The following is a 26,373-nucleotide window of genomic DNA, read 5'->3' on the forward strand; positions in this document are numbered from 1 at the left end:
AAGAAAACTATAAATATAGATATTTTGGTATATATATTAATGTTACATGAATACAAAATAAAATTAGAAATAACATAAAATAAGCAGAGGAATTATATGATCCTTGTCATGACTATAAGAATATTTTGTCTTGAAAATACATTACTAATATTTTCAAATTAATTTCTTAAAAGAGAAATTTTATTTTTCTTTCATTTTACTATACTTTTTTAAATATTTGACTAATAGAAATTAAATATTTATATTTATGGGGTCCCACATGCTGTTTACATGCATGCATCTAATCTGTACCGATCAACATTACCCACCCATTCTATGAACTCCATCTCACACACCCTTCTCAACGTACTGGAGAAATCCATTTTGAAATTAGTTTAGTTAGCTTCCACGTATGAGAAAACACACATACCAACTGTCTGCAAGTGATTCATTTTCCCAAACTAACATCTTCAAGTTCATCCATTTCACTGCAAATGGCAACTTTTTCCCAAGTTTACTGCATTCCATTTTCGATATGTGTAGCATATATCTGTTTTCACCAACATACACACTACATAAGTAAATAAATATATAAATGAACTAGAAGTCATATATATGCATATCTTTTGTATCTTATTCATATGGCATCATCACTTCCCACCACATTCTAAGTAATAGGTATTGCAGAATACCTAATTAAATGTATTTGCTCAAATCTATTTGAACCTAAGCAGAGGGAGTATTTTTATTTTAATGTGAATCAAAATGTTAATGTTTTTAATTGTAATTCATTAAATAAATTAGACATTTTTATATTTTGCAAGACATTCATGTTTCGACACTTCATTAACATAAATTATGTTTGTCAAGGCCTTAGATTATTATAGTTATTGGACAATTTGATAGTGTAATTGTTGTATAGTAAATACTAAAAGCATTGATTATGCATTTGAGAGTAATACATGAACAGTGCAGAGATAAAGTAGTAATTTGTGAATATTAAGTATCCTTTTATGGACACAGTCATTATTTGTAAGTAATGCTTTTCCAGTTTTCTGTGTATTCTATAGTCCAGCAAGATAGCAGTTTATATCTGCTTATTATAATTACTAAAACCAGGATAAGTTTATTTATTAGTTAGGATTAGTCAGGGAGACGATCCATTGAGTGCATAAATAGATAAATATGTAGGTGAGGGAGATTCATTGGATGGCCGGACCTAGTCATAAATGCTGACAGGTCCCACCACCATCTGGAAGTTAGAGGCTGAGATGCCAGTCACACATTTCTTTACAAGTCCAAAAGCCTCAGAGCTTGGAAGCCAATGACAGGATTCTGTTAAAAGCTGTAAGACAGAGAAATGTGGGGTGTTAGAGAGGTGAGAAGAATGATTGTGTGAGTCTTGGCATCCAAAGTCTGTAGATTAGTGAGTTCCAATGTCTAAAGGCAACAGAAACACTGAGTGCAAGCTTAAGGCAAAATTTTTTAAAAATGCCATTTCTTTGCAACTTTTGATTAGTTGGGAATTACTTCATTCAGTTCAAGTCTCCCCCATTCATTTAACCAACTCATTTGTTGGTTTCTCCAGAAACAATCTTATGAAGTACACAGAAGCAACTTACGAACTATTTAGATATTCCTTACTTTGTCAAATTGATCCCTAAAGTTACCAATAATTAGTTTTAAAAATGACCTTTGTGTAGATTTTTAGTCCCTAACTAGGTAATTCAAGTCAGCAAAAAGTACTATTGAGTCTTGACACTGTTTCTGAAAGATGAGAAAGTTTTCCGTAGATAGAATTTAACATCCATCACCAGAAGTAATTCTCACTATTCCATGAGATCACAAAGTATCAAATATGACCTAAAAATAATGATAGTTAACTGTTTTAAAACGTATGCTCCAAAAAAAATCACTTTGCGAAGCCTGAGTATTGAAATACCTTGCAGTCCATGCCTGTATTGCTTATTGGAAATGATAGATATGTAATATAAGAGTAGATACATAATATAAGATATATAATGTTGATTTTAATGTTCCTTGGCGATTTGTCATGAGAGCAATCCCCAAGGAGGAGATGAACAATCAGAAGGAAAGGTAGCACTAAGTGGGTAATTTCTTCTAATCATCCAACCTAGGCCCAAGGTGCCTCCTCTTCCTATGATTCCTCAAACCCAATCCAACCATTCAGACTGGTGGTCTCTGTGTCCGATGGGGGAAAAAAAATATATATATATATATATACACACACACACAGTATGATAAGTCAACAGACTTTTGTATATATAATTTCAGGACTTATCACTTGTATTAGATAACCAGTTGAGGAGCTCATCCCTAGGTGAGAGCTAATTTCTCGCTCTCAATATTCTTTAGTGACTTATAATTGTTTGTTTTGTTGGGTCTCCATTAGATTTGCCTTTCTTGTTAGAAGATCTATTGATAATTTCATTCTTTGGGGATTTATTTATTTACTTAAGGTAGGATACACAGTCTATTTTCTGAGATACACAGTCTCACGGTAGACATCGTGGTTCTCTGGCTCTTCCAATCTGTTTGCTTTTCCTTTTGTGATGTGTCCTTAAACCTTGAGTGCAGGAGCTGTGCTGCAGACACATTTCCTCATAATCTGTTGGTATCTGCAATGTGTCCAGTCGTGTTTTTCTGTAATAGTGTTCATTAGTTGTAGAGAGAGGAGTCTTTGTTGAAGGTTGATTATTATACCTCTATGTGGATGTAGGATGCATTTTAGAATGCAGGAACTATTCTGGTCTAGTAAAGTAGCAGTGGCAGGTTCTTTTAAGATGGTCTTACTAGTCCTGGGTAGTTGGCTAAGTTTCTAGTACCAGGCATGATTTTCATCCTTGTGAATGGGTGTTAAGTGCAATTAGACAGTTGCTGGTTAATATTATGATCAATCCACATGAATCTATTAAATGGGTAACAGAGTTTATTAAGATATAAATTGAGGAAATATACTCACAATTATAGAATGGAGTAGACAGTAGAAGTTGTCCTCTGATCTGACTGGGAGTGAATCCACCTTGCAGCCAGGAGCTGGGAGAAGGGGCCTGTGTCCCTTCTCCAGCTCCTTATCAGAAGTCACTTACCATGGCAGCAAGCACCACCTCCTTTGGGCCCTATAGCCCAGGGTCATGGGCGGAGCAAACACCTCTACAGGTTACAACCAAAAAAAGAGTGTTACTATCGCACCATGAGGGATAGCTTGTCAGCCTCCTTCCATAGTCTAGATTTCATAGTACCAGATAATGTTAAAGAAGCAGTCAAGAAAGGGATAAAAAAATTAATAGTCTTATCAAACTGTGATGCCTAATGAAAAACTTGCTCTTCTTGTTAGGACTAAAGTTGATAACTCAAAAAGCTGATAATATCTCTGATTACAGAAAGAAGTCTATGGATTTTTTGTGATCTTTTGAATAGCTTTAGAGGTTCCCTTTAAATTTCATTTCAAAAACTATAAAACATAAAGTCTCTGATACATTTATCTCTACATTAACTCTGATACATTCATTTCTTTTCCAACATCACCATTTACATGTATTTAACCTTCATTTAATGAAAGAGTATCACAGTAGAACTTGGCTGTGATATATATATATATATATATATATATATATATATATATATATATATATATATATATATCTTGTAATTTAATCCCCAAAAAGGAATGAATAATGAATATATATATATATATATATATATATATATATATATATATATATATATGTTGCTGGAGGGCTTCTCTCCAGGTTCCCCAAGCCCCGCAGTCCCACAATCCACATATGAAATAATCACTCAGACGCTTATATCACTTATAAACTGTATGGCCGTGGCAGGCTTCTTGCTAACTGTTCTTTTATCTTAAATTAACCCATTTCTATAAATCTATACCTTGCCACATGGCTGGTGGCTTCCCGGCATCTTCACATGCTGCTGGTCCTGGCGGTGGCTGCAGTGTCTCTCTTCTCAGCCTTCCGCTTCCCAGAATTCTCCTCTCTCCTTGTCCCACCTACTTCCTGCCTCGTCACTGGCCACCAGTGTTTTATTTATATAGAACAATATCCACAGCACTTGCCCTTTTTTCTTTTTTCTTTTTTAAAAAAGGAAGGTTTTAACTTTAACAAGGTAAAATTATATATAACAAAACAATTACCGAGGAAGAATTATAGTTACAATATTAAAGAAGATGTCCTATCTATCTTATATTTGTGAGTTTAAGGTTTTATATCTAACTTATGTTTTATCATAACTGAGGAAATTACAACTATCTAGTTTTCAACCACATCAAAGACCTGAGAAGGAACATAATGGTACCTGAGAAATGGTAGATGGATGCAAGCAACTTTCGGGAATCTTGCAAAAATAGACCAAGACAGCTGGCAGCCTGGACAGTCACCTAATGTTTCTCAGCATTGTTGGTGCATTCAAATTGGCTACAGGCCTAGAGTCTCTGACAGACCATTTTTAGAAGTAGGAATTCTGAGAGACCATCTTACCCTGTCTTGGCAGAGTACAGTGGTCGCTTTCCTTGTGTCCCGCTTGTCCAGAAAGGACAGCATTATATTTGTACTGTCAGCCATCAAGGCAAGGGCAGTTCTTTGCCCAGTAGGCCATTTTGTGCCAAGAAGACAAACTTCCCAATGGAAATGTCTTAGAAGCCCAACATTCTCTCGGGATCAAATTGGTGCAGCCAGGAGCAATTGTGTCTCATGTCAACAGAATTCTAAGTTATTTAAATGCCATATTCTCTAGGTCTATGAAGTGTTTGAAGATTACCTATCTATCTGAAATATATTTATGTATATCTAGAAGACTTAACTAACATGGCTACAAATATGATTATCATAGATGACTAATTATTAATCTATTTTTAATTATCTATTACAATTTTAAATGAGTTACATAAACGTAATACCTCAAACAAGAATAGAAATATATATATACACAGTATAACAATATTAACTTCAAGTTTGTATCAATAAACTAAAATCCATACCAATGTAAAACATTTTAAACATAAACTAAAATCTATACCAATGTAAAACATTTTAAACAAGTTGTTCTTTAAAAGTAGGATAATTAATCTATCCTTTTATCTTATCATCTCTATATCCTCCTATATATCTATATTATATCCCCTTTTCTTTTTTAGAAAGAGATCACATTTATAATCAATCTGTTTTAAATAAAAATATTGGTTTTCTCTGTCCCACACCAGAGGGCTCTTCTGATTTGGGACACAAGAATTGCCTAACCATTTTTTTTTTTTTAAAGCAATATGTCTGGGTTTAGAGGGGGAGTGAGCCAATTCCACCTCTAAAGCCAGCTTGGTATATTTGGGATAATCTAATTGTACTGAATTATTATTTTGATTGTATGTTAATAAATAAAGTTGTCTGGGAGTCAGAGCTATTAGAGCCATAGCAAGAGTGTGGCGGTGGTGGCACACGCCTTTAATCCCATAGATATCTGTGTGTTCAGGGTCAGAGCTATTAGAGCCATAGCAAGAGTGTGGCGGTGGTGGCACATGCCTTTAATCCCATAAGATCTCTGTGTGTTCAGCGATACAGCCAGCATTGGAGACATATGCCTTTAAGACCTAGGGGGCTGTACATTCAGACAGTGACGAGGCAGTCATGTGTTTGGGTTTACAACCAATGAGAAGGCAGAACAACATACTTTAAAAATACGAACCGACAGGAAGTAGGTCTCTTTTCGCGAAGCTGGGACAACAGGAGGAAGGGTGAGATTTTAGCTCTGAGCTCTGACTTCTCGGCTTTCTCTTTTACATTGTTTCTGTGTTTCTTATTTAATAAGACGGTTGGTTACATCTACATCTGGCGCCCAACGTGACAAGAATCCATTAAAAACTGCTTGGCTTGGCGGCAGGTCCGCTTTCCCGCAAGGGCGGCAGTCGGCCCGCGGCGGCGGCGGCGACGGCAGCGGCGGCACACGGCGGCCGGAGGCGATCGGCTTCTTAGTCCGAGCTGCTGGCGTCCTAGTCCGGGTAGCAACTTCTAGCCCGGGCCTAGGTCTGTGAGCAGCTTGCCTAAAGCCGGTGCTACAAACAACTCAGACCTTCCCTGCCGAACAGGGCCCTGCCTGTAAAGCCAACGCACGTGGTCGGAGCTTAAGGAAGCCAGACCCAAGCCTTGACTCGGCACAAGAGGGAACACGTGGCTGCATTTAAGCTTTAGCCGGCTACGCTTTCTTGTGCGTTCTCTCTTTCCTCTCTCTCTCTCTCTCTCTCTCTCTCTCTCTGGATTTACACCTGGGACACTAGGTGGCTGCTTTGAAAATCCCCTCGGATTTCTACTGTTCTACGCAGATTTGGTAAGTCATAATATATCAGATATTTTAAAGGAAACTATCTAAAAGAGAATTTTTTTCCACATTAAAAAACAAATGGGTTTTATGTGTACATTGGAAGAAAATTGGTTTTTGTTCGAAATTTTAGGCAGTCTGGCAATGGAACAATTATATAATATTAGTATTGGTGGAATTATGCACCTTATCACTATAATTATCCACATTTTAATATTTAAAAAGATAGTCAATTTAAGTGCCAGGATAACAGCGTTAGAAGAACTTGTTAAACCTGTAAAAATTCAGACAGAAGAAATTAACAGTGAAGTTGTTTCAAGTCGGGATCATAAGGTTGCAGAAAGAAAGCCTGTTTTCACACAGTCACCCTTAATTTATCCTGTAACAGTACAGCAGATGCCTGATCAAATGGCTACACAAAATACTTGGGCTCCAATTGAAATGTTGGATTTAAAAAGGTTTAAGGAGGCAATAGTATCTTATGGCATGCATTCCCCATATGTAAAGCAAATGTTAAACACTTGGTCAACATATAATAGGATAGTACCACAGGACTGGCGGGACCTCGCACAAGGTGTTCTGGAACCCAGCCAGAGACTTCAATTTCTGACTTGGTTTAAGGAGGAGGCTAAAAACATAGAAAAACAATGGAGGGATAAAGGAGTACAAGTTTGCCAGGATCAGCTTATGGGCAAAGGCCAATATGCTTCAGCACAAGCACAATGTTTATATGATGTCCAAACCCTAATTTTATGTCGAACGGCAGCCTTGAATGCATGGGACAAAGTTGAGGAACCAGGAAAAAAATCTGAGTCATTTACAAAGGTGAAGCAAGGCCCAAAAGAGTCTTTTACAGATTTTTTACAAAGACTGGCTTCAGCAGTAAAGAGAACGGTCTCGGATTCAGAAGCTGGTAAGGCAATAATTGAATCTTTGGCCTTTGAGAATGCGAATGCAGCATGCAAAAGAATAATCAGGCCATTAAGGGCAAGATTTGCACCTATGGAAGATTGGATTAGAGAAACAATTAATGTTGAAGCTGATGAGCATGATGATACATGGGTAGGAGAAGTAATTTCAAAAGGTTTGAGGAGTGTTAGATGTTTTGGATGTGGAAAGCAAGGACATTTGAAAAGGGACTGTAGACAGGTCATTTCCAGAAACAATGTTTCTTCAAGGAACAATGGCAACAGAATGCCCCTTCCTTCTGGAGTATGCAGAAGGTGTGGTAAGGGAAAACACTGGACCAACGAATGTAGATCAACAAATGACAGACAGGGTAATCCTTTGCCTCAGTCTTCGGGAAACTCCCAGAGGGGCCTCAGGCAGGCCCCCAGTGCAAATCCAGTTCAAACCTTTCCGGCAGCCATAGAGGAAATGCCTGCTCTGGAGAGCGATTAAATAACCAAATGCCTATTGGAATAAATCATGCTGGTCAGAATGATGAAACAGAGAGAATAGAAAGTTCAGGAGAAAACATAAAGAAAATTTTTTGGCAAACTTCTATTAATGAACAAAGACCAAAATTAACGATAAAAATAAATGGTGTTTTGTTGTCTGGTCTGGTAGACACAGGTGCGGACGTTACCATAATAGCACCAGAATTTTGGCATCCAACTTGGCCTCTTCAGGAGGTAAACGTTCAACTGTTAGGAATTGGGACATTATCTCAGGTGAAACAGAGTGCAAGATGGCTCGAATGTATAGGTCCAGAAGGACAGAGAGGAAAATTAAAACCATATGTGGCTAACATAACTATGAACCTGTGGGGTCGAGACTTGTTGCAACAATGGAATACTCAGATTAACATCCCTCCAATCTCAGAAACAAATCATAAACTAGCACATGTTACTGAGAGAAATATTAGAAGATATTGTTCTAATGAGTGGTCACCAGCCATCCATATTATACAAGAACAGGGCACAATAACTGATGATCTTCCAAAGACACCAACAGCTCTACCTTTAAAATGGTTAACAGACAAGCCTGTATGGGTCCAGCAATGGCCTTTAACAACAGAGAAACTCCAGGCTTTAGAAGAGCTGGTAGAAGAACAGTTAAATGCTCAGCATATTGAAGAATCAACCAGCCCTTGGAATTCTCCTGTATTTGTTATTAAAAAGAAATCTGGTAAATGGAGAATGGTAACAGACCTTAGAGCAATTAACAAAGTAATTCAGCCAATGGGCTCTCTACAATCTGGGATGCCTTTGCCTACTCTGTTACCAAAAGGATGGCCTCTCATAGTTATTGATTTAAAAGACTGTTTCTTTTCAATACCCTTACAAGAAAAAGACAGAGAAAGATTTGCTTTTACAGTGCCTACTTATAATAATTCTCAACCGGTTAAAAGATTTCAATGGAGGGTCCTCCCACAGGGAATGTTGAATAGCCCAACTCTGTGCCAATATTTTGTACAACAGCCATTGGAAGTGATACGTAAAAAATTTCCTAAATCTATAATTTATCATTATATGGACGATATTTTACTAGCTGACTCAAATGCAGATACTTTAGAAATAATGTTTGAAGAAGTAAAGAAAATTTTGCCTCGCTGGGGATTACAAATTGCTCCTGAAAAGATACAAAGAGGAGATTCTATTAATTATTTAGGATATAAAATAGAGCTACAAAAAATTAGACCCCAAAAGGTGCAAATTCGGAGAGATAGACTACAGACTCTTAATGACTTTCAAAGATTATTTGGAGATATTTCTCATCTACGAACTATTGTTGGGGTAAAAAATGATGAACTGACTAATTTGTTCAAAACCTTAGAAGGTGACAAGGACTTAAATAGTCCAAGAGAATTATCACCTGAAGCTGAGAAAGAATTAGCCTTGGTAGAAAAGAAAGTGCATGAAGGACACGTGAATCGTATTGATCCAAAGCTGGATTGCATTTTGGTGATCTTACCTTCTAGGCGTTCTCCTACTGGAATATTAATGCAGAGGGAAGATATTATATTGGAATGGATATTTTTACCAAATAAACCAAATAAAAAATTAAAAACTTATGTGGAAAAAATCTCTGACTTGATTTACAAAGGAAAAATGAGACTTCGTCAATTAGCAGGCATAGACCCAGCAGAAATTGTCGTACCATTAACTAAGGAGGACATTGAAAAATTATGGACAGAAAGTGAACCTTGGCAAAGAGCTTGCAGTAATTTTTTGGGAGAAATTAACAGCAAATATCCCAAAAGCAATAGAATTGATCTTATAAAGAGAGCTGATTGGATCTTGCCTCGAATTGTACGGCAAAAACCCATATCTGGAGTTCGTACATTTTATACAGATGCCAACAAAGAAGGAAAGGCAGGTTACAAATCAGAAAATTTAAGTAAAGTGGTTCAAAGTCCGTATAATTCAGTTCAAAAATCAGAATTGTATGCTATTCTGTTGGTATTAATGGATTTTTCAGAACCTCTCAACATAGTAACTGACTCTCAGTATGCTGAAAGAGTGGTGTTACAAATTGAGACTGCAGAATTTATCCCTGATGCTTCAGAATTAACTTCACTATTTATTCAATTACAAGATACAATCAGGAAAAGGAATCATCCTTTATATATAACTCACATTCGATCCCATACTGGTCTGCCCGGCCCTCTAGCACAAGGCAATGATGAAATTGATAAATTATTGATAGGAAATGTGCTGGAGGCCTCAGAATTTCATAAAAAACATCACGTTAATAGTAAAGGTTTAAAAAAGGATTTTTCCATAACCTGGCAACAAGCCAAAGAAATAGTAAAGAAATGTCCTACTTGTTCCTTCTACAATCAGACGCCATTACCAGCAGGATGTAACCCAAAGGGTACTCAGAGAAATGAAATCTGGCAGATGGACGTGTTTCACTTTGCAGAATTTGGAAAATTGAAATATGTACACCACACTATCGATACTTATTCAGGATTTCAATGGGCAACTGCTTTGAGTTCTGAAAAAGCTGATTCTGTAATCACTCATTTGCTAGAAGTTATGGCCATCATGGGTATACCTGCACAAATCAAAACTGACAATGCTCCATCATATGTCACTGTTAAAATGAAACAGTTTTTTTTTTTTTTTTGCTTATTATATTATAAAGCATATTACAGGTATACCACATCATCCTACAGGTCAAGCAGTTATAGAAAGATCAAACAGTACTCTAAAGGATATGTTAAATAAACAGAAAGGGGTAACAATAACCCCCAGAAATAGACTGCATAATGCTCTATTAACTTTGAATTTTCTGAATGCCAATGAGAAAGGAACAACAGCTGCAGAGAGACATTGGATAATAGAAAAAACTACAGAATTAAATCAGCCTATATACTTTAAGGATGTGCTGACCTCAGAATGGAAACCAGGGTATGTATTACATTGGGGACGTGGTTTTGCTTTTGTTTCTACAGGAGAAGATAAGCTGTGGGTACCATCAAAATTGATAAAGGTTCGATTTGAACAAGAGAGACCTCTTAATTAGAGGAGGTGATAGTTCATCAACCAGCATGAACATCCAATTTAAACTAACTTGTATCAATAAAACATGCCTTTTCATTTCATCAGATAATAACTTGCCAAAAAGGAACATCCCCAAAATTAGTCTTGGGGAAAGGTTTTTGTTTTTGTCTTTTAGGAGAATGAAGGTTAAGGAATCTGAAGAACACTGGACAAATGAGACAACTGAAGAAAAGGGACAAATCATCTATCCCAAGAAACAGAGTGAAACGGTGTATGGGTATATATTATCTAAAAAAAATTTTATGTTTTCCTAAATGTTTGTTTCTGCTTTTCTCTAAAGATTTAACACTCTTGGTTTTCTAATAGTCCCAGTTCAATTAAAATTTAAAGCTGACTTTGGAGTTGGAGAATGGCTCTCTCCTTCTTTAAAATCAAGCATGTTGTTAAAAGGAAAATGCAAACTCCCTGTATCATGCCAGAATAAGAGCCATCTTCTGCTATGGTACAGGACAAAAGCAAAATTAATTAAGGGACTATTCTATTACTAATCTCAACTCTTTGATTCTATTCTGATTCTTTAAACTTTTCTCAAAGTATAAATTTTATATCAAAATTTACAAGATTAATATATATATATATATATACATTTTAAACTTTGTTAAGATATGAATGGTCACATAGAGTACTAACTAATTCTAGAAAAAAGGCTAGCTGCATATATATGTTTTTGTGTTCGAGTCTCTTATCAGTTTTCTGCAGGAAATCATGGCCAGGCCTAACATCAACTGAAGTCTCCAGAAAGAAGATGGGGCCCCACAACAACAACAATTCCACTTGGACAATAATAATATCATTAAGCTGACAAACATCATCCATAGATCAGCTTTGAACTACAAGGTGCTCAGAGCAAATTTGAGATGACTAGCTGAGATGATCCAGTCTCAAAGACTACTTGAATAAGGACTTGAGATAAACCCTAAACTTTGGCATTATACACAGACTGGATAATGAAGGATATAGTTACCTCTCCTAGAATTTGACAATTAACCTAAAATTTTTCTTTCAGGATAAAGAAAACTTCGCCCATACCCAGCAGGAAGCAATTTTAAGAATACGACGCCCACATTCCCAAAGAGGTGGTGTGGGGCGGGTGGTTTTTTGGTCTTTTTAATGGGTTTTTGGTCTGGGATAATTTTCAGTATTTAGGGGGGTTGGTTACAAGTTATTGTCAAGGGTTAGGAAAAAGGCTAAGCAAAGGAGATTAGATTTAAGGTTCTTGTTTAAAAAAAAAAAAAAAGAAAGAAAGAAAGAAAAAAAAGAAAGAAAAGAGAAAGACAATTACTAGTTTTAAATACTTTACATTGGATTGAATTGTTTTATATTGTACACAAATTTGAAACTGATATTGTTAGAAAATGCTATATGTATATTTCTAATTGTATTTATTCCATCCATTTAACAATGTAATGCAAATTTCTGATCCTTGAATGTTATTATTATCAACTATTAGGATATAAAGAAATGAAAGCTAGTAGTTAGACATTATCATAGAACTTGTAGTCATATTAGATATGTTTTAAAAATTGAGCAGAGATGTTTTAGACAGGTCATCTTCAAACCCTTCAGAGATCTACAGAATATGGCATTTAAAATGTTTTAATAACTTAGAAAATTTTTCTTTTTTGAGACATGTCGGCTCCTGGCAGTACCAATCTACTTTAGAGAAAATATGGGCATTGAAGAAACTGCATATGGAGTCAACTTTCATTCTGGCAAAAGTTAGCCACTGGACAACAAAGTATCCTCGAATCAACAGGACAAAATGGACAGACAGATCACGAAACAAGGGACTACTGATTCTTGCCAAAACAAGTGTGGTTATGGCTTTATCAAAAGGCATCTTCTGAGGCCAGGACAATATGGCCCCATCCCTGAAGTGGCCTTCGCATCCGGAAAAGGTACGGTGCCCTTTTCTTCGAAGGCAGCTTAACAGGCAGAGGGCCGATGGATTCTGTTGTACAATGGAACAGCAGCTGAAAGCTCATGCCTCTCAAAAGTAGACTGTCATTTAATAGAGGGATGTGGAGAAGAAGGGGATGCTGAGATGAAGCCATATATACACAGCCAAGAAGAATGGACAGCTGAATTAAAAAACTGTCAACAATTTCCAGAATTTAAAATCCTGAATCATGACAGGACACTAGTGGAATTCAGGTGTTTCTGGTACGTGGACTGCTCTCACCCAATGTGAGGTTGAACTGTTGACCTTGTGTACATCCTACTTCACAAATGAGTCTGTCAGATACACTAAGCCTATAGGCTGAAGATGATGCCCCAATACTGCGGAGAAACCTCAGGTGACTGCCCAGGCAGCTGGCTGTTTCTGTCAACTCACAAAATTTTTTGGAAGTTGCTTGCATGCACTTCCTGTTTTTATTTTTGTTAGCTACTATTATTCCCTTCTTGGGTCTCTGAGGGAGTTGAAGATTAGTTAGTTATGGTTGAAGATTAGTTAGTTATAGTTGAACATTAATTAGGATAGAAAGTACATTAGAGACATCTTGGAATTACCAAAATAGGATAGATAATGGAATTATTTTCTCTGATTTGTCAAATACCTGTTTAGGTATTTATTACTTGTATATATTGTATATAGTTATTGTACTTTTGTATATAGTTTTTCTTTTGTTAGTTATAACCTTTTGCTTTCTTTTTCTTTTTATTAAAATAGAAAAGGGGAAATGTGGTGATAATCTAATTGTACTGAATTATTATTTTGATTGTATGTTAATAAATAAAGTTGTCTGGGAGTCAGAGCTATTAGAGCCATAGCAAGAGTGTGGCGGTGGTGGCACATGCCTTTAATCCCATACATATCTGTGTGTTCAGGGTCAGAGCTATTAGAGCCATAGCAAGAGTGTGGCGGTGGTGGCACATGCCTTTAATCCCATAAGATCTCTGTGTGTTCAGCGATACAGCCAGCATTGGAGACATATGCCTTTAAGACCTAGGGGGCTGTACATTCAGACAGTGACGAGGCAGTCATGTGTTTGGGTTTACAACCAATGAGAAGGCAGAACAACATACTTTAAAAATACGAACCGACAGGAAGTAGGTCTCTTTTCGCGAAGCTGGGACAGCAGGAGGAAGGGTGAGATTTTAGCTCTGAGCTCTGACTTCTCGGCTTTCTCTTTTACATTGTTTCTGTGTTTCTTATTTAATAAGACGGTTGGTTACATCTACATATATATATATATATATTCTATTGTGACTTTAGCTTTTGCACAGAAATCCTATGCTTTGACTCAAGTATTGGGATAATAGCAACTTTTCACGACAAAGTATCCTAAGAATGCAGATCTTCCAAAGGCAATGTAATAGTTTTTAAATTAGAAATCCATTTTTATTTATTAAACCACAGTAGGAAGACTTAGCATGACATCTTATCTCATTAGAAACATTTAAGCATTTAGTAAAATATTGTTATTTGAATAAGCTCTCCTAAAACCTACCATCTTTTTACAGGCAGTCAATGTTATGTTCTCATGTTCCTTGGTTTGACTGGTTTAGAGATATAATAGAAGTGCAATAATTTTGGATGTGAGCACTAAGAATTGGGTTAGTACATTTTTTTTTAACTTGGCCATGGGTTGAATGTTCCAACAGAGAAGGGAGTGAATTACTACCCTGTAGCCAGAAAGTTTCTCCGGTCCTGCCTGGCCCTGCTGTCCTGTAGCTACTTATACAATAATCACTCATAGGCTTACATTAATTATAAACTGGATGGCCTATGGCTCAAGCTTCTTGGAAGCTAGGTATTATAACTTAACCCATTTCTATTAATCTATAAGCTGCTACATGGCCATGGTGTTACTAGTCTGCTGGCATCTTGCTGCTCCTTAGATGGGCGGCTGGTGTTTCCTTTCTCTTTTCACTATCTCTCTTGGATTTCCCCACCTTGATCCATCCTGTCCTACCATAAGCCAATGCAGCTATATTTATCAATCAAACAGAGCAACACATATTCACAGAATACAGAAAGACATCCCACAGCACTCCCCAATAGAATTTTGTGTTAATTTCCATCTTTTAAAGATGATAAATCTGCCTTCATTGAAATGGTTAACTTTCCACTGAGCTCTGAATCTTCATTTTGTAATTCTGGACTGAAAAGTGTTTCAAGTGACTACAGTATTATGTGAAGCTCCAATGGATGCTTATCAGGCCCCAAGAAGATTATTAATGAATTCTTTCACATTCTATGGTCTCTAAGGTAGAGGAAACTAGGATTTGACCTGCCAAGATTTTCTACTGAGCTATTCTTTCCTTTTCAACTGATACCTCTTAAACCTTAGACACCTAGTGATTTTATAATCCTCCCCTTTCCCTATTTATCTATTAACCTCTGCACCCAAAGACTCAAATTAAATTTATTCTTCAGTCTGAATATTTGTTTAAACTTTTTGTGCTATTCTCCTCGGGGATACTTGTATTTTATGAAGTTTAACTTAATCATGGGATAATACTTTTCTAGTGGCGTTAGTAACATAATGTGTCTGGCATTGTTTTGAAGGAATAATGGTTTTCTCATTGTCAAATAACAGCAGTGTGTGCTGACAGTTCTAGAATTAAGTACTCTGGAGTATATAATGAGCTATTGCACATGAAAAGACACGGAGAGGAAGGAAGTAAAGATCATTGCATGCACATGACTACAAGAAAGCACAATAAGTGAATTAAGAAAGTTGAAACAAAATGAGAAACGTATGTTCTAGTTAATCTTTGATTGGTTACTTCTCCATAAACATTTACATTACCCCATAAATCAAAATTTACAATCACCAGTTTAAAATTCCTTATTTCTCTTGCATGATGCGTATTATCACAGATAATAAAGTATTCAATTTCTCCAAATCTTATTTGAATAAAGATTTTTCTTTTAAAAATTACTGTTTAACAGCCTAATCTCCTCTGTAGAAGGCCAGTGTCTTCTCACATTTTCGAGATTCTCTCACAATCTAAGCCGGGTATTTTTACAGTTTGTAGAGCTCTGCAGAAGTTAAACATCTGGCTCTTTGCCTGAGCACCTGATGTTATCTCCAGAGAAATTATATAAATTAAAAACAGACACAGAAGGATCTTTTTTAATAATATATAATATTATATTCAAAACAGGAGGAGGAAAAGATGACAGGAACCAGTGGTCTTAAGTTTGGAAACCAACAAAATATTTAAATAAAATACACTGTTCTTTTTTAAAAAAAAAGATTTATTTATTTATTTATTTTGTATACATTTATATATTATCTATACAGTCTTCTGCCTGGATGTCAGAAGAGGGCACCAGATCTCATTACAGATGGTTGTGAGCCACCATGTGGTTGCTGGGAATTGAACTCAGGACCTCTGGAAGAGCCGCCGGTGCGCTTAACCTCTGAGCTATCTGTCTAGCTCCTAAATAACATAAAAATGTACACACACACATTTATATCTAATGAATGTGACAATACACCGTATGAGCCCAGAAGAATATCAGAGTTATTTTCTCACTCTTATACCACAGGTTGGACTCTCACTACTAACTCTGACTGCTTTCCTTTTCCACTTTTTCAGATGTTTCAAAAAGAGTGAGGCCTTGGCACAATTGCTAAAGCTATTACGTTTACTTCCATTGCATCTGTATTTGCCAGACTTGTCCTCTAGCTCCACGTTTACTCCTTAATCCTAAGCTGATTGTCACAGACAATATCTATAGGATATACACTCATATATAGATAACTCTATATATGAGTGTATGTGTGTGTACTACATATACATTAATTTTCCACATAGTTTAAGTATAGTTTAAAGTTTACCCATATAAAGAAAATATTCATTAACACATTTAAAATATATTTTGTTTATGCAATAGATTTAATATTATATGATGTATTTAATGTTTTCTAATTATAACATTATATAGACTGATTTACACATCTAGATAATTATGAAGATTATATGTACATTTTACATATATATTCTTATAGTCCTCTTGTATCTTTCTTTGCCTTCCTGTGATCTGTTCTCTCACACCCCCACCCCCCAGTTTTTGAAATCTAGAAATGAAATTACTGCTTCTGAGAAGTAGTATAGCTTCTTAGGCACCACGCTGCAGGTGATGCAAAGGCAACAGTTGCCTTGTTCAAAACTGACTCTGTAGAGCTGGAAATTTGATGGCTCCACAATCTTTAAATGAATGACAGAGGAGGACATAAGAACAATACCAGCTAATGGACAACCATTTATGCCATTTCTTGTTCTCACAAGGAGAGATGTGTGTCTGCATAACAATAAATTCTAAAGTTAAAAAATTCAGATGGAGTTTAGGTTGTGAAAAACCCACACTTTATTGTGTGTCAGCACTCATAATGCTAGGTGAAGGTATTGTTCTTTTCGTATTTTAGATTTATTTTGTTGGTTTGGGTATGTGTGTCTGTGTTGAGGTATGTATGTGTAGCATGAATCTTAAAGAGTCTTTATTAATAAAACAAGCCTGGAGCCAAGTATTGGAGTGAACACAGGAAGAAGATCAGAGAGACAGAACGGGCCACAGCTAACCTCACTTGGCCAACTTCTCAGCTGATCTTGTTTCCTCAGACTGGAGACCTCTGTGTCCTCATATCTGAATGGCTCTCAGCTGAACTGTACTGCTCAAAACCTAAAAGCTTAACCAGCCAAATGTCTCTAGTTTCTGGTCCTCATGCCTTATATACCTTTCTGCTTTCTACCACCACTCCCTGGGATTAAAGGCTCGCTTTCTGGAATTAAAGGCGTGAGTCACCATGCTTGGCTAGGATTAAAGGCGTGTGCTACCACTGCCTAATCTTTATGTTTAATATTGTGATTGTTCTGTCTCTGACCCCAGATAATTTTATTAGGGTGCACAATATTTTGGGGAATACAATACCACCACATGTATGTGAATATGTGTCAGAGCTGGTGTCTGGGGATCAGAGGACAACTTACAGAAGTTGGTCTACATTCACCATATGAATTTCAGAAATTAAACTCAGGTCATAGTGTCATAGTGATTCCTTTATACTGATCTATCTTGCTGGCCCAATATGGTTTTTTTTTTTTCAAGCATCACTGCATCTCAAAATGTATCACATTTATAGTATATGTAATTTTGTCTGATTATCTCAAAAATATTTTGGGTAAATGATCTATCTGAACAGTTGTATGTTCACTCTATTATAACCTTTCTAATGGACACCATGAAATGAATAGCACCTAGCAGTTCTTGGATGCTTACTACTTTCAAAATTCTGTTTTCTTATGTCAATTGTCTTAGAGGTGAAGTCTTTGTTTTCTTTCAAGTGTGATAATTTTGATACACATTCAATATTAATTAAATGACAATATTTTGCCCATTGGTCAGTTTGCTTTCTGATTTGTTATCTACTGCCATCACCCCACCTATATCTCTACTGTTTACTATAACCATAGTTAAAGGTTGAAATAACAGCATAATGCAATAAAATGACAGGTCTAAAGGCAAAAGTCATATTTCTGAAAATAACTAAATTGCTAAAATAACTCAGCATCTAATAAAGGTATTATAGTACACAATAAAATAAGAATTAATAGATTTTATATGACAGAACATCCTGGTGACAAAGCCATAATTTTAATTAACAGTAAAGTATGAAATTTATTTATCAAACCAGGAAAAAGGCAAGAATTTCTACTCTCTTTATCATCATTAAACATTGTACTAAAGAATTTAACTAAACAGGCAAAAGAGATTTGTTGTAGAATATTATTTTAAGATGTATTACATTTGTTTATTCTCTGGAACATTTGTTTAATGATGCAAGAATGTGCTCCATTTTTTATGTTATATTTGCTTAATTCTGTGAAGCTGTGTAACTGTGCCTGTCTAAAACAAATGATGTTCTAATAAAGAGCCAAATGGCCAATAGCAAGGCAAGAGAAAGGATAGGTATGGCTGGCAGGCAGAGAGAATAAATAGGAGAAGTCTAGGAGGAAGAACAAGGAACAGGAGAACCAGGAAAGGAGGACATCATGGGCCAGTCACCCAGTTACATAAAAAGCCACAGTGTAAGAGTGAAAGTAAGATTTACAGAAATAAGAGAAAGGCAAAACCCCAGAGGCAAAAGGTAGATGGGATAATTTAAAGTTAAGAAAAGTTGGCTAGCAACAGGCCAAGCAAAGGCCGAGCATTTATAATTAAGAATAAGCCTCTGTTTGTGTATTTATTTGGGAGCTAGGTGACAGCTCCCCCCAAAAAAATTATCAAAAGAGCAGAAACAACCAATACCAGAGATTAATCAGAACTATGATAATAGGACAAGATACAAAGATCCCTCCCTTTGAAAATTTGTTTTCTCCAGGAATTAGATACAGGTGCACAGATTTGTGCTTAGGAAGTTTTAGGAGTGCTTTAGAGATCAAAACTCATTAGTAGATAGGAAAATGTCAGTGAGCCAAATGAGGTGTGGATCTCTTAAAATGAGATGTATTTCAGATAATTTTTTAGAGAATTTTGGATTTGGAATAATCCATCTGGTATGTCTCATATTCAAGCACGGCTGCCTGTGCTTACACACACTGACATCAGGCTTTACTTTGGACATTGACCATCATCAAGCAGGATATGTAGCTTTGAGCAAAGCAGCTCCCCTGGAAAGAGAGAAACAAGAAGAAGAAGAGGAGAGGGGGTAGGAGGGGAGGAAGAAGAGAAGTCAGTTTTTAGCTCTGTCTGTTTCCTGCACTCCAAGCAGTCCAAGAATGAATGGTTTCTGATGACCCAAAACTGAGGAATACCAGTATGCTCCCTGCACAGAAAAAGTACTGGTGGATCTGAAAATGTCAATGAGGGCAAAACAGTTCCAAAGTAGACTAAAGATGATGCTCAGCTTCTACTATGAGAAAAAAAAGTACACTGGACCACCATTTCTAAACTTGATATACCACTTGTTTTTGAGGCTGTACACTAATAGCGACTCATATAATGCATTCTGGGATCATCAACACAGAATGGCCACTTGTGAGTCTGCCCAATGATATGCTTTTATATTTTACCTGTCACCAGATTCTAGATTACAGCCCTAAAATGAACACATATGCACAAATATATTCAACTGGGTATTATTTACAATTATAAAAGCGAAGAAACTGAAAACCTTAAATGTCTATATGTGGAAGATTACTTCATGAAACAATGGCACATTTCTTCTACACAGACAAAAACTCAATCAGGAAGACCTTTTTAAAGTGATCTAGACTGTCATTTCAAGAATGTATAAATTGGGGTCATTATAATACTCAGCAGGTGAAGTGCCTTGCTACTGAGCCTGACAGCCTGAATTGGATTCACAGAACCCACCTAGTAGAGGATATGAACCAAGTCCTGTAAGTCCTCTGACCCCTACATGGGTGCTATGACCCCTACATGCACACCCAACCCATCTACCAAACTACATCCCTTCTGTACTCAATAAATTAAAAAATGGGTACTCCTCAGTTACAGCTATCAATTTCACAGAACCTATTATCAGCTATATTCTTCATGAGGAATTACCTAGATCAGGTTGATCAATGGGCATGTTTGTGGGGTTTTAAATGTTAATTGATATGTGAAGACCCAGACCATTGTATGAAGCACCATTTTATGGGGTGGGCATGAACTATATATGAGGGAAGAAAGCTAGCTGGATGCCAATAATCAAGCAGCATAAATGCATTGACTTCTCTCTGCTCTTGACTGTGGATGTGATGGCAAGGGGCACCAGTTCCTGTACTGACTTCCTGAAATAAGGTGCTGTAGCCTGGAATGGTAAGGGAAATGAAACCCTTCTCTTCTGAGTTGTTTGTGGTCAGAGTATTCTATCACAGTCAATGGAGATGAAACTAGAACAAAAATACAGTTAAAAAAACATGAAAACATCTTGAGCATAACTTACATGTGACAAAGAAGCAGACAGTGTTGGTTTTATTTTTATATTATTATTATTATTATTATTATTATTATTATTATTATTATTATGGTTTTTCGAGACAGGGTTTCTCTGTGCAGCTTTGGAGCCTGTCCTGGATCTTGCTCTGTAGACCAGGCTGGCCTCGAACTCACAAAGATCTGCCTGCCTCTGCCTCCTGAGTGCTGGGATTAAAGGCATGTGCCACCACTGCCTGGCCAGTGTTAGTTTTAAATGCAGCACTTTTACTGTGTGAGGAAAGGTCATGAGGCATGACATAAGCCAGTATCAGAGCTTTATTAGGAGGAGTGGGGGTAGACAGAAGAGAGGGTGGTGAGGCCTGGGAAGAGACACATGCAGAAGAGAGAGAGTGGGGGCAGGGGAGAGCAGAAGAGGAAGGAGGAGTCTGTCTGGCTTTTTAAGGATTCCCCTGCACATGCACAGGTGGGCTTATGGAGCTGCACCACAGCATGCACTGATTGCATGACCGAGATGCGTGCATTTGCACAATCACAAAACGCACTGATGATGTAAGACAAGACTCCTTGTTTAGCTACTGAACTGTGTCATATAGCTGGAATGGCAGAATCCTAACAGACAATCACATCTCTTTTAAATGTGCAGCCTACTGTTCACACATCAAGGAAAGGAAAACAGTTCATGGCAAATGAATATAAAAGAAGAGACTATCAGTCTACTTCTAAAGGATAGTGCCAATATCCAGAGGCAGGAGCCATTCAAGGACAATGGGCAGAGATGGCATGAAGTGGGTCACAAGCCCATTGGCCCGGTGCACAACAAGTTACCATGTCCATGTCCAGTTGTAGGAGAGACAATGCAGTGGGTGCTGGCTTACAGCAAATGCTTCCTGAAAGACAGTGATGTTCCTTGAGAGCAATAAAGACAAGGGGGTTACCGACTCCTTTGTGTTTAGCCCAGTGAGCCAGTGTGCCCATGAGCCATATGCACTAGCAACAACAAATTTTCCAGTGACATCATTTCCTGCCAGGATCTCTCCCACCTCTGTCCATCCTTTCACTATGGTGATGACTGAATGTCCAGCACTCTTGGTGGATGGAAGCGAGTGACCTAAATTAATCAACTCCAAAGACTTTTATCTATTAGTCACAGGATGGTAGCTCTGACACAGAGATGGCCATAACTAGGTGTTCAGTGAGGTAAAGCTTTCAAAGATAAGGTGAGTAGGCCCTTGTCATCATTCTAATCTCTCTGTATCAAAACAGTTCTAGTCAGTGAATCAGTACTTGCAGACACAGCTTCTTTCTAGAAATTCCCATTCACAAAACCAATTGAAAAAAAATTAAGAAAAACTAATATTATTAATTTAATATTAAATATTAGTAGCATGACATAGGGTAAAAGTTTATCATATAAAGTATCAAAATTTATTAATTTATACTAATATAAATAAATGAATTAAAATAAAAACGTTTCATGCAATAGAACTTCATCTGAAACTGGACAGAAAGGATGAAATAAAAGAAAACATCATTTGGAATGTATGAATAATTGATTTGGGTAAGGCTCACCAGTGGGGCACTAGGTACTGAAGAAAAACTTTATGAGAAACAGCATATTTTATAGAATCTCATAATATCTCCACAAAAATAATTAAAAAGTATAAAACAGCAATTTTATAGCAAAAGAAAACTGGCAGAATCCACCATAAAAATGTGATTCAAGTTACCAATCTCCCTAATAGGAAGAACAGCATAATTAAAACAGATAACATCTAGGGCAGGGCATGACATCCTGGCTAACAAGATACTGGTGCCTACCTCTGTTCTGCCCAAACAACTAAAACAAAACCATCAGCTGAGGCTAGGTCTGAGGCATCGTCAGGAAAGACATAATGAGAGGAGGGATTGTTATCTGTATGTGGCCTGCAGGGTTCAACATTGTCAATGTATGGAAAACAAAAACAAAAACAACAACAACAAAAAAAAACAGACTGAATAACAGCTGTGGAGATGGTGTAACAGCAATGCTTCTCCAGAGTGGCCCAGATGCCTGAGCATCACCTAAGGATTCGCTGGATATGGAAACTCAAAGATAACCCTAATGTTTAATTGAATCACAGTCCTTTGTGGGGAGTAAATTCTTAAATCTCCTTTCTATTTCTGAGGCCTGCTAACCTGTTAAAGGGCCTTAACAACTAACTGGAGGGAAAAAAAAAGGATCCATACTCAGAGATGGTCTCCTTTTACATTGCTAAAATGGACACTGCTGGAGATATTGGAATAAAGACTATAGATAAGACAATAACTTGATATTGTCTTTATGCCCTCTTTGTGTGCAACAAATTACCATAAATTTACAGCATAAAGCAACAGCTGCTTACTGGCTCCCAGCTCTAAAGGTCAGGAATGTGTGCACAGCATGGATCAATTCTCTACTCCGGATTTTGTAAGGCTGGAATGAAGGGACTGGCCAGCTGTTATCTCTATGTGGGGACTGAGGAAAAGCTACTACTCCTGCTCTGTTGGAAGAATACAGTTCTTTGTTTTCATGAGACAGAAGTCCCATTTACATGTTATATGTCTTTCAGCTGGGTTTGATCTTCTGAGACCAGTCTTCTAGAAATTCCCTGAATTCCTCTTAAGTAGCTCCCCCCATCTTCAGAGCCAGTTACAAATTAAACTCTGTAGGCAAATCACTATTGCTCTGTGAACCTTTTTCCAACCTTGGCCCTAGGATTAGGTCAGTTCTAGCAGGATTATCTTTCCATGCTAAGGCCAACTGCTTGGAACCTTGGCCACACTGGCAAAGTCCCTTCACACCACTCTAGAGTAGGGTTTCATTGTTCACTAGAGTCAGCAAAATTGGAGGCCATTTACACAATTTTTACTAAGAGCACCCTCCTATATTCAAAATTATGTGCTTAGATAGAATGTCTTATTGTTAGGAAATATACAGCCAAATACTTGTAATAGGTATTAAATGTAAATCTCATACTGAAATGGTTCAGCAAAAATAATCATTAAAATTAACAGTTAAGAATAGATAGATGGGCTGGGCGGTGGTGGCAGACGTCTTTAATCCCAGCACTCGGGAGGCAGAGCTATGTGGATCTCTGTAAGTTTGAGGCCAGCCTGGACTACCAAGTGAGTTCCAGGAAAGGCACAAAGCTACACAAAGAAACCCTGTCTTGAAAAACCAAAAAAAAAAAAAAAATGTAGATATAACCAACTGTCTTATTAAATAAGAAACACAGAACCAATGCAAAGATGAAAGCCAAGAGATCAGAGCTAAGAGCCTTACCCGCCTACTGCAGCTAGCCTCTTGAACCAAGAGACCTCCCTGAAAAGAGACCTACTTTCTGTTTGTTTGTCTTTATATAGGCTTTCTGTTCTGCCTTCTCATTGGTTATAAAACCAACCACATGACTGCTTTGTCACTGTCTGTTGTACAGCCCTCCAGGTCTTCTATGGTATTGAGATTAAAGGCATGTGTCTCCAATGCTGGCTGTATCCTTGAACACACAGAGATCTACCTAGATCTGCCTAACAAATGCTGGGACTAAAGCCGTGTGCCACGAAAGCCCAGCTCTGCTATGGCTTGCTATTAGCTCTGACCCCCAGGCAACTTTATTTATTAACATACAAATAAAATCACATTATTTTAAAATTCAGTACAAATAAAATATCACCATAAAAGAATAGATGGATGGATAAATAAATGAGTAGACATAACAGACATGACAATTGTTAGTCCAAACATTAGCATAGAGTCAGTTTGTCATATGGCTTCATGTAACTAAATATAGACTGAATATGTACATACATGCATAATACAGAACATGGAAGCAGACATTCCTCTTTGAAAACAAATAAGTTTTCTGTCTCCCCTAACCCACCCTCCCACCCATAATAGGTTTCTCCACAGATGCAGTAAGTCAGATCAAGTCAAATTGAAAAAGTCTAGCAACAGACTTATTTGAGAAAAGCAACACCCTGCCCAGTTGGGTTCTCCAGTCCCAGAGATCAAGGCTGGAGAAGCCAGGCCCACAAATGAAAGCAGGGAGCCTTTATTGATTGTGGGTGAGGTGTGATGATGTTCTGCCACAAGCTGCGTTTGTGCCCAAGTATGATCAAACCTGAACACTAGGTAAGTACCTGGGTTGCTGGTAACTTCAGTGAAGAAGCTGCAGTAGCCTCCAAGAGTGAGACTGGGCTTTTTAGCACCTTTCCTTTGTTAAGATTCTCTCTGAGTGGGAAGGGTTTGTAGACAGAGGCAGGAATAGGACTTTCTGGATCATGCAGGGGCTAATTGGATGGTCCAACAGAAGAGAAACACTGAAGGATTTCTTAGATATAGTATATGCATATATGTTCAGATTCTTAAGATACAAAATGTGTTTTCACTAATTCCTGTGTGCCTCAGTGGTGTTTCAAGACTGATCAGTCTATCTTTCATAATCTAAAATATTCCTTTGCCAAGACAACCCTAGATAAATGGCAGCCAATCAGGGTCCTGAACCCTGGAAATCCCCTCACCCCCATTCTCTACTATGATAAAAACCCAACCCCACCTGGGCTCCTCGATTTGTGCATAACAACCACCACATTCCACTCCCTGGCTCCTATAGGCTTACAGCCATATCATAATGCAAAAATACATTCAATCCAACTTCAAAAGTCCCAATAGGCTTTTCACAGTCTCAACACTATTTAAAAGGTCAAAGTTCAAACTCGTTGCAACTCATAGCAACCTCTTTACTCTAACCACATGTAAAATCAAAATCAAAATAAATAAAAAAAAAAACAGATCACATATTTCTAAGACACAATGACACAGAATATATATTACCACTCTGTGGAGGCCCACAAAGTTTCCTACTGAGATCTGAGCTTGCTTTACCCAGCAGGGCTGCATTATTGGATTGCTTGACCTTTTGTGTGGTTACCAGGTGATTGGAGAGGGTCTGCACTTGGCTGTGCTTAGGGGAAGGTCTTTTGTTCCACCCCTTGGCATTCCTTTAAAAAGCCCTTTAAAAGAGACAGAAGGGGCCAGTGGATTCGGATCTAGGCCCTCACAAGGCTATCCTATGTTTCTGTCTTTTTCTCTCCTCTCTATTCTTCTTTTTTTGTTATTTTTTTATTAAGAACATTTTTTATTCATTTTTCATTCCAATTAAAGATTCCCCTCTTCCCTCCTCCTGTCCCTCCAGCATCCCTCTCCCAGCATACCCCCATTTCCTCCTACAAGAAGGTAAGGCCTCCCATGGAGAGGTACATTTAGCAGAGGCAAGTCCAAGCCCCTCTCCTTGCCTCAAGGCTGTGTGATATGTCCCATCATAAGTAGTGAGCTCCAAAAAGCCTGTTCATGCACCAGGGATGGTTTCTGGTCCTATTGCCAGGGGGCCTTTAAGCAGATCAAGCTACACAACTGTTTTGCTTATGCAGAGAGTCTAGCCCAGTCCCATGCAGGCTCCACAGCTGTTGATTCAAATTTCATCACATGGATCACCCTGGGAAGGGGAAATAGATGAGATCTCCATGAGTAAACTGAGGGTGAGGGGTGGGTAATGGAGGGTAGGGAATGGGCGATGAGAACATAATGGAACAGGATGGTCTAGCTGCAACAGGGGTGGA

Source organism: Peromyscus maniculatus, chromosome 16 (assembly GCF_049852395.1).
Source record: "Peromyscus maniculatus bairdii isolate BWxNUB_F1_BW_parent chromosome 16, HU_Pman_BW_mat_3.1, whole genome shotgun sequence".
NCBI classification, from domain to species: Eukaryota; Metazoa; Chordata; class Mammalia; order Rodentia; family Cricetidae; genus Peromyscus; species Peromyscus maniculatus.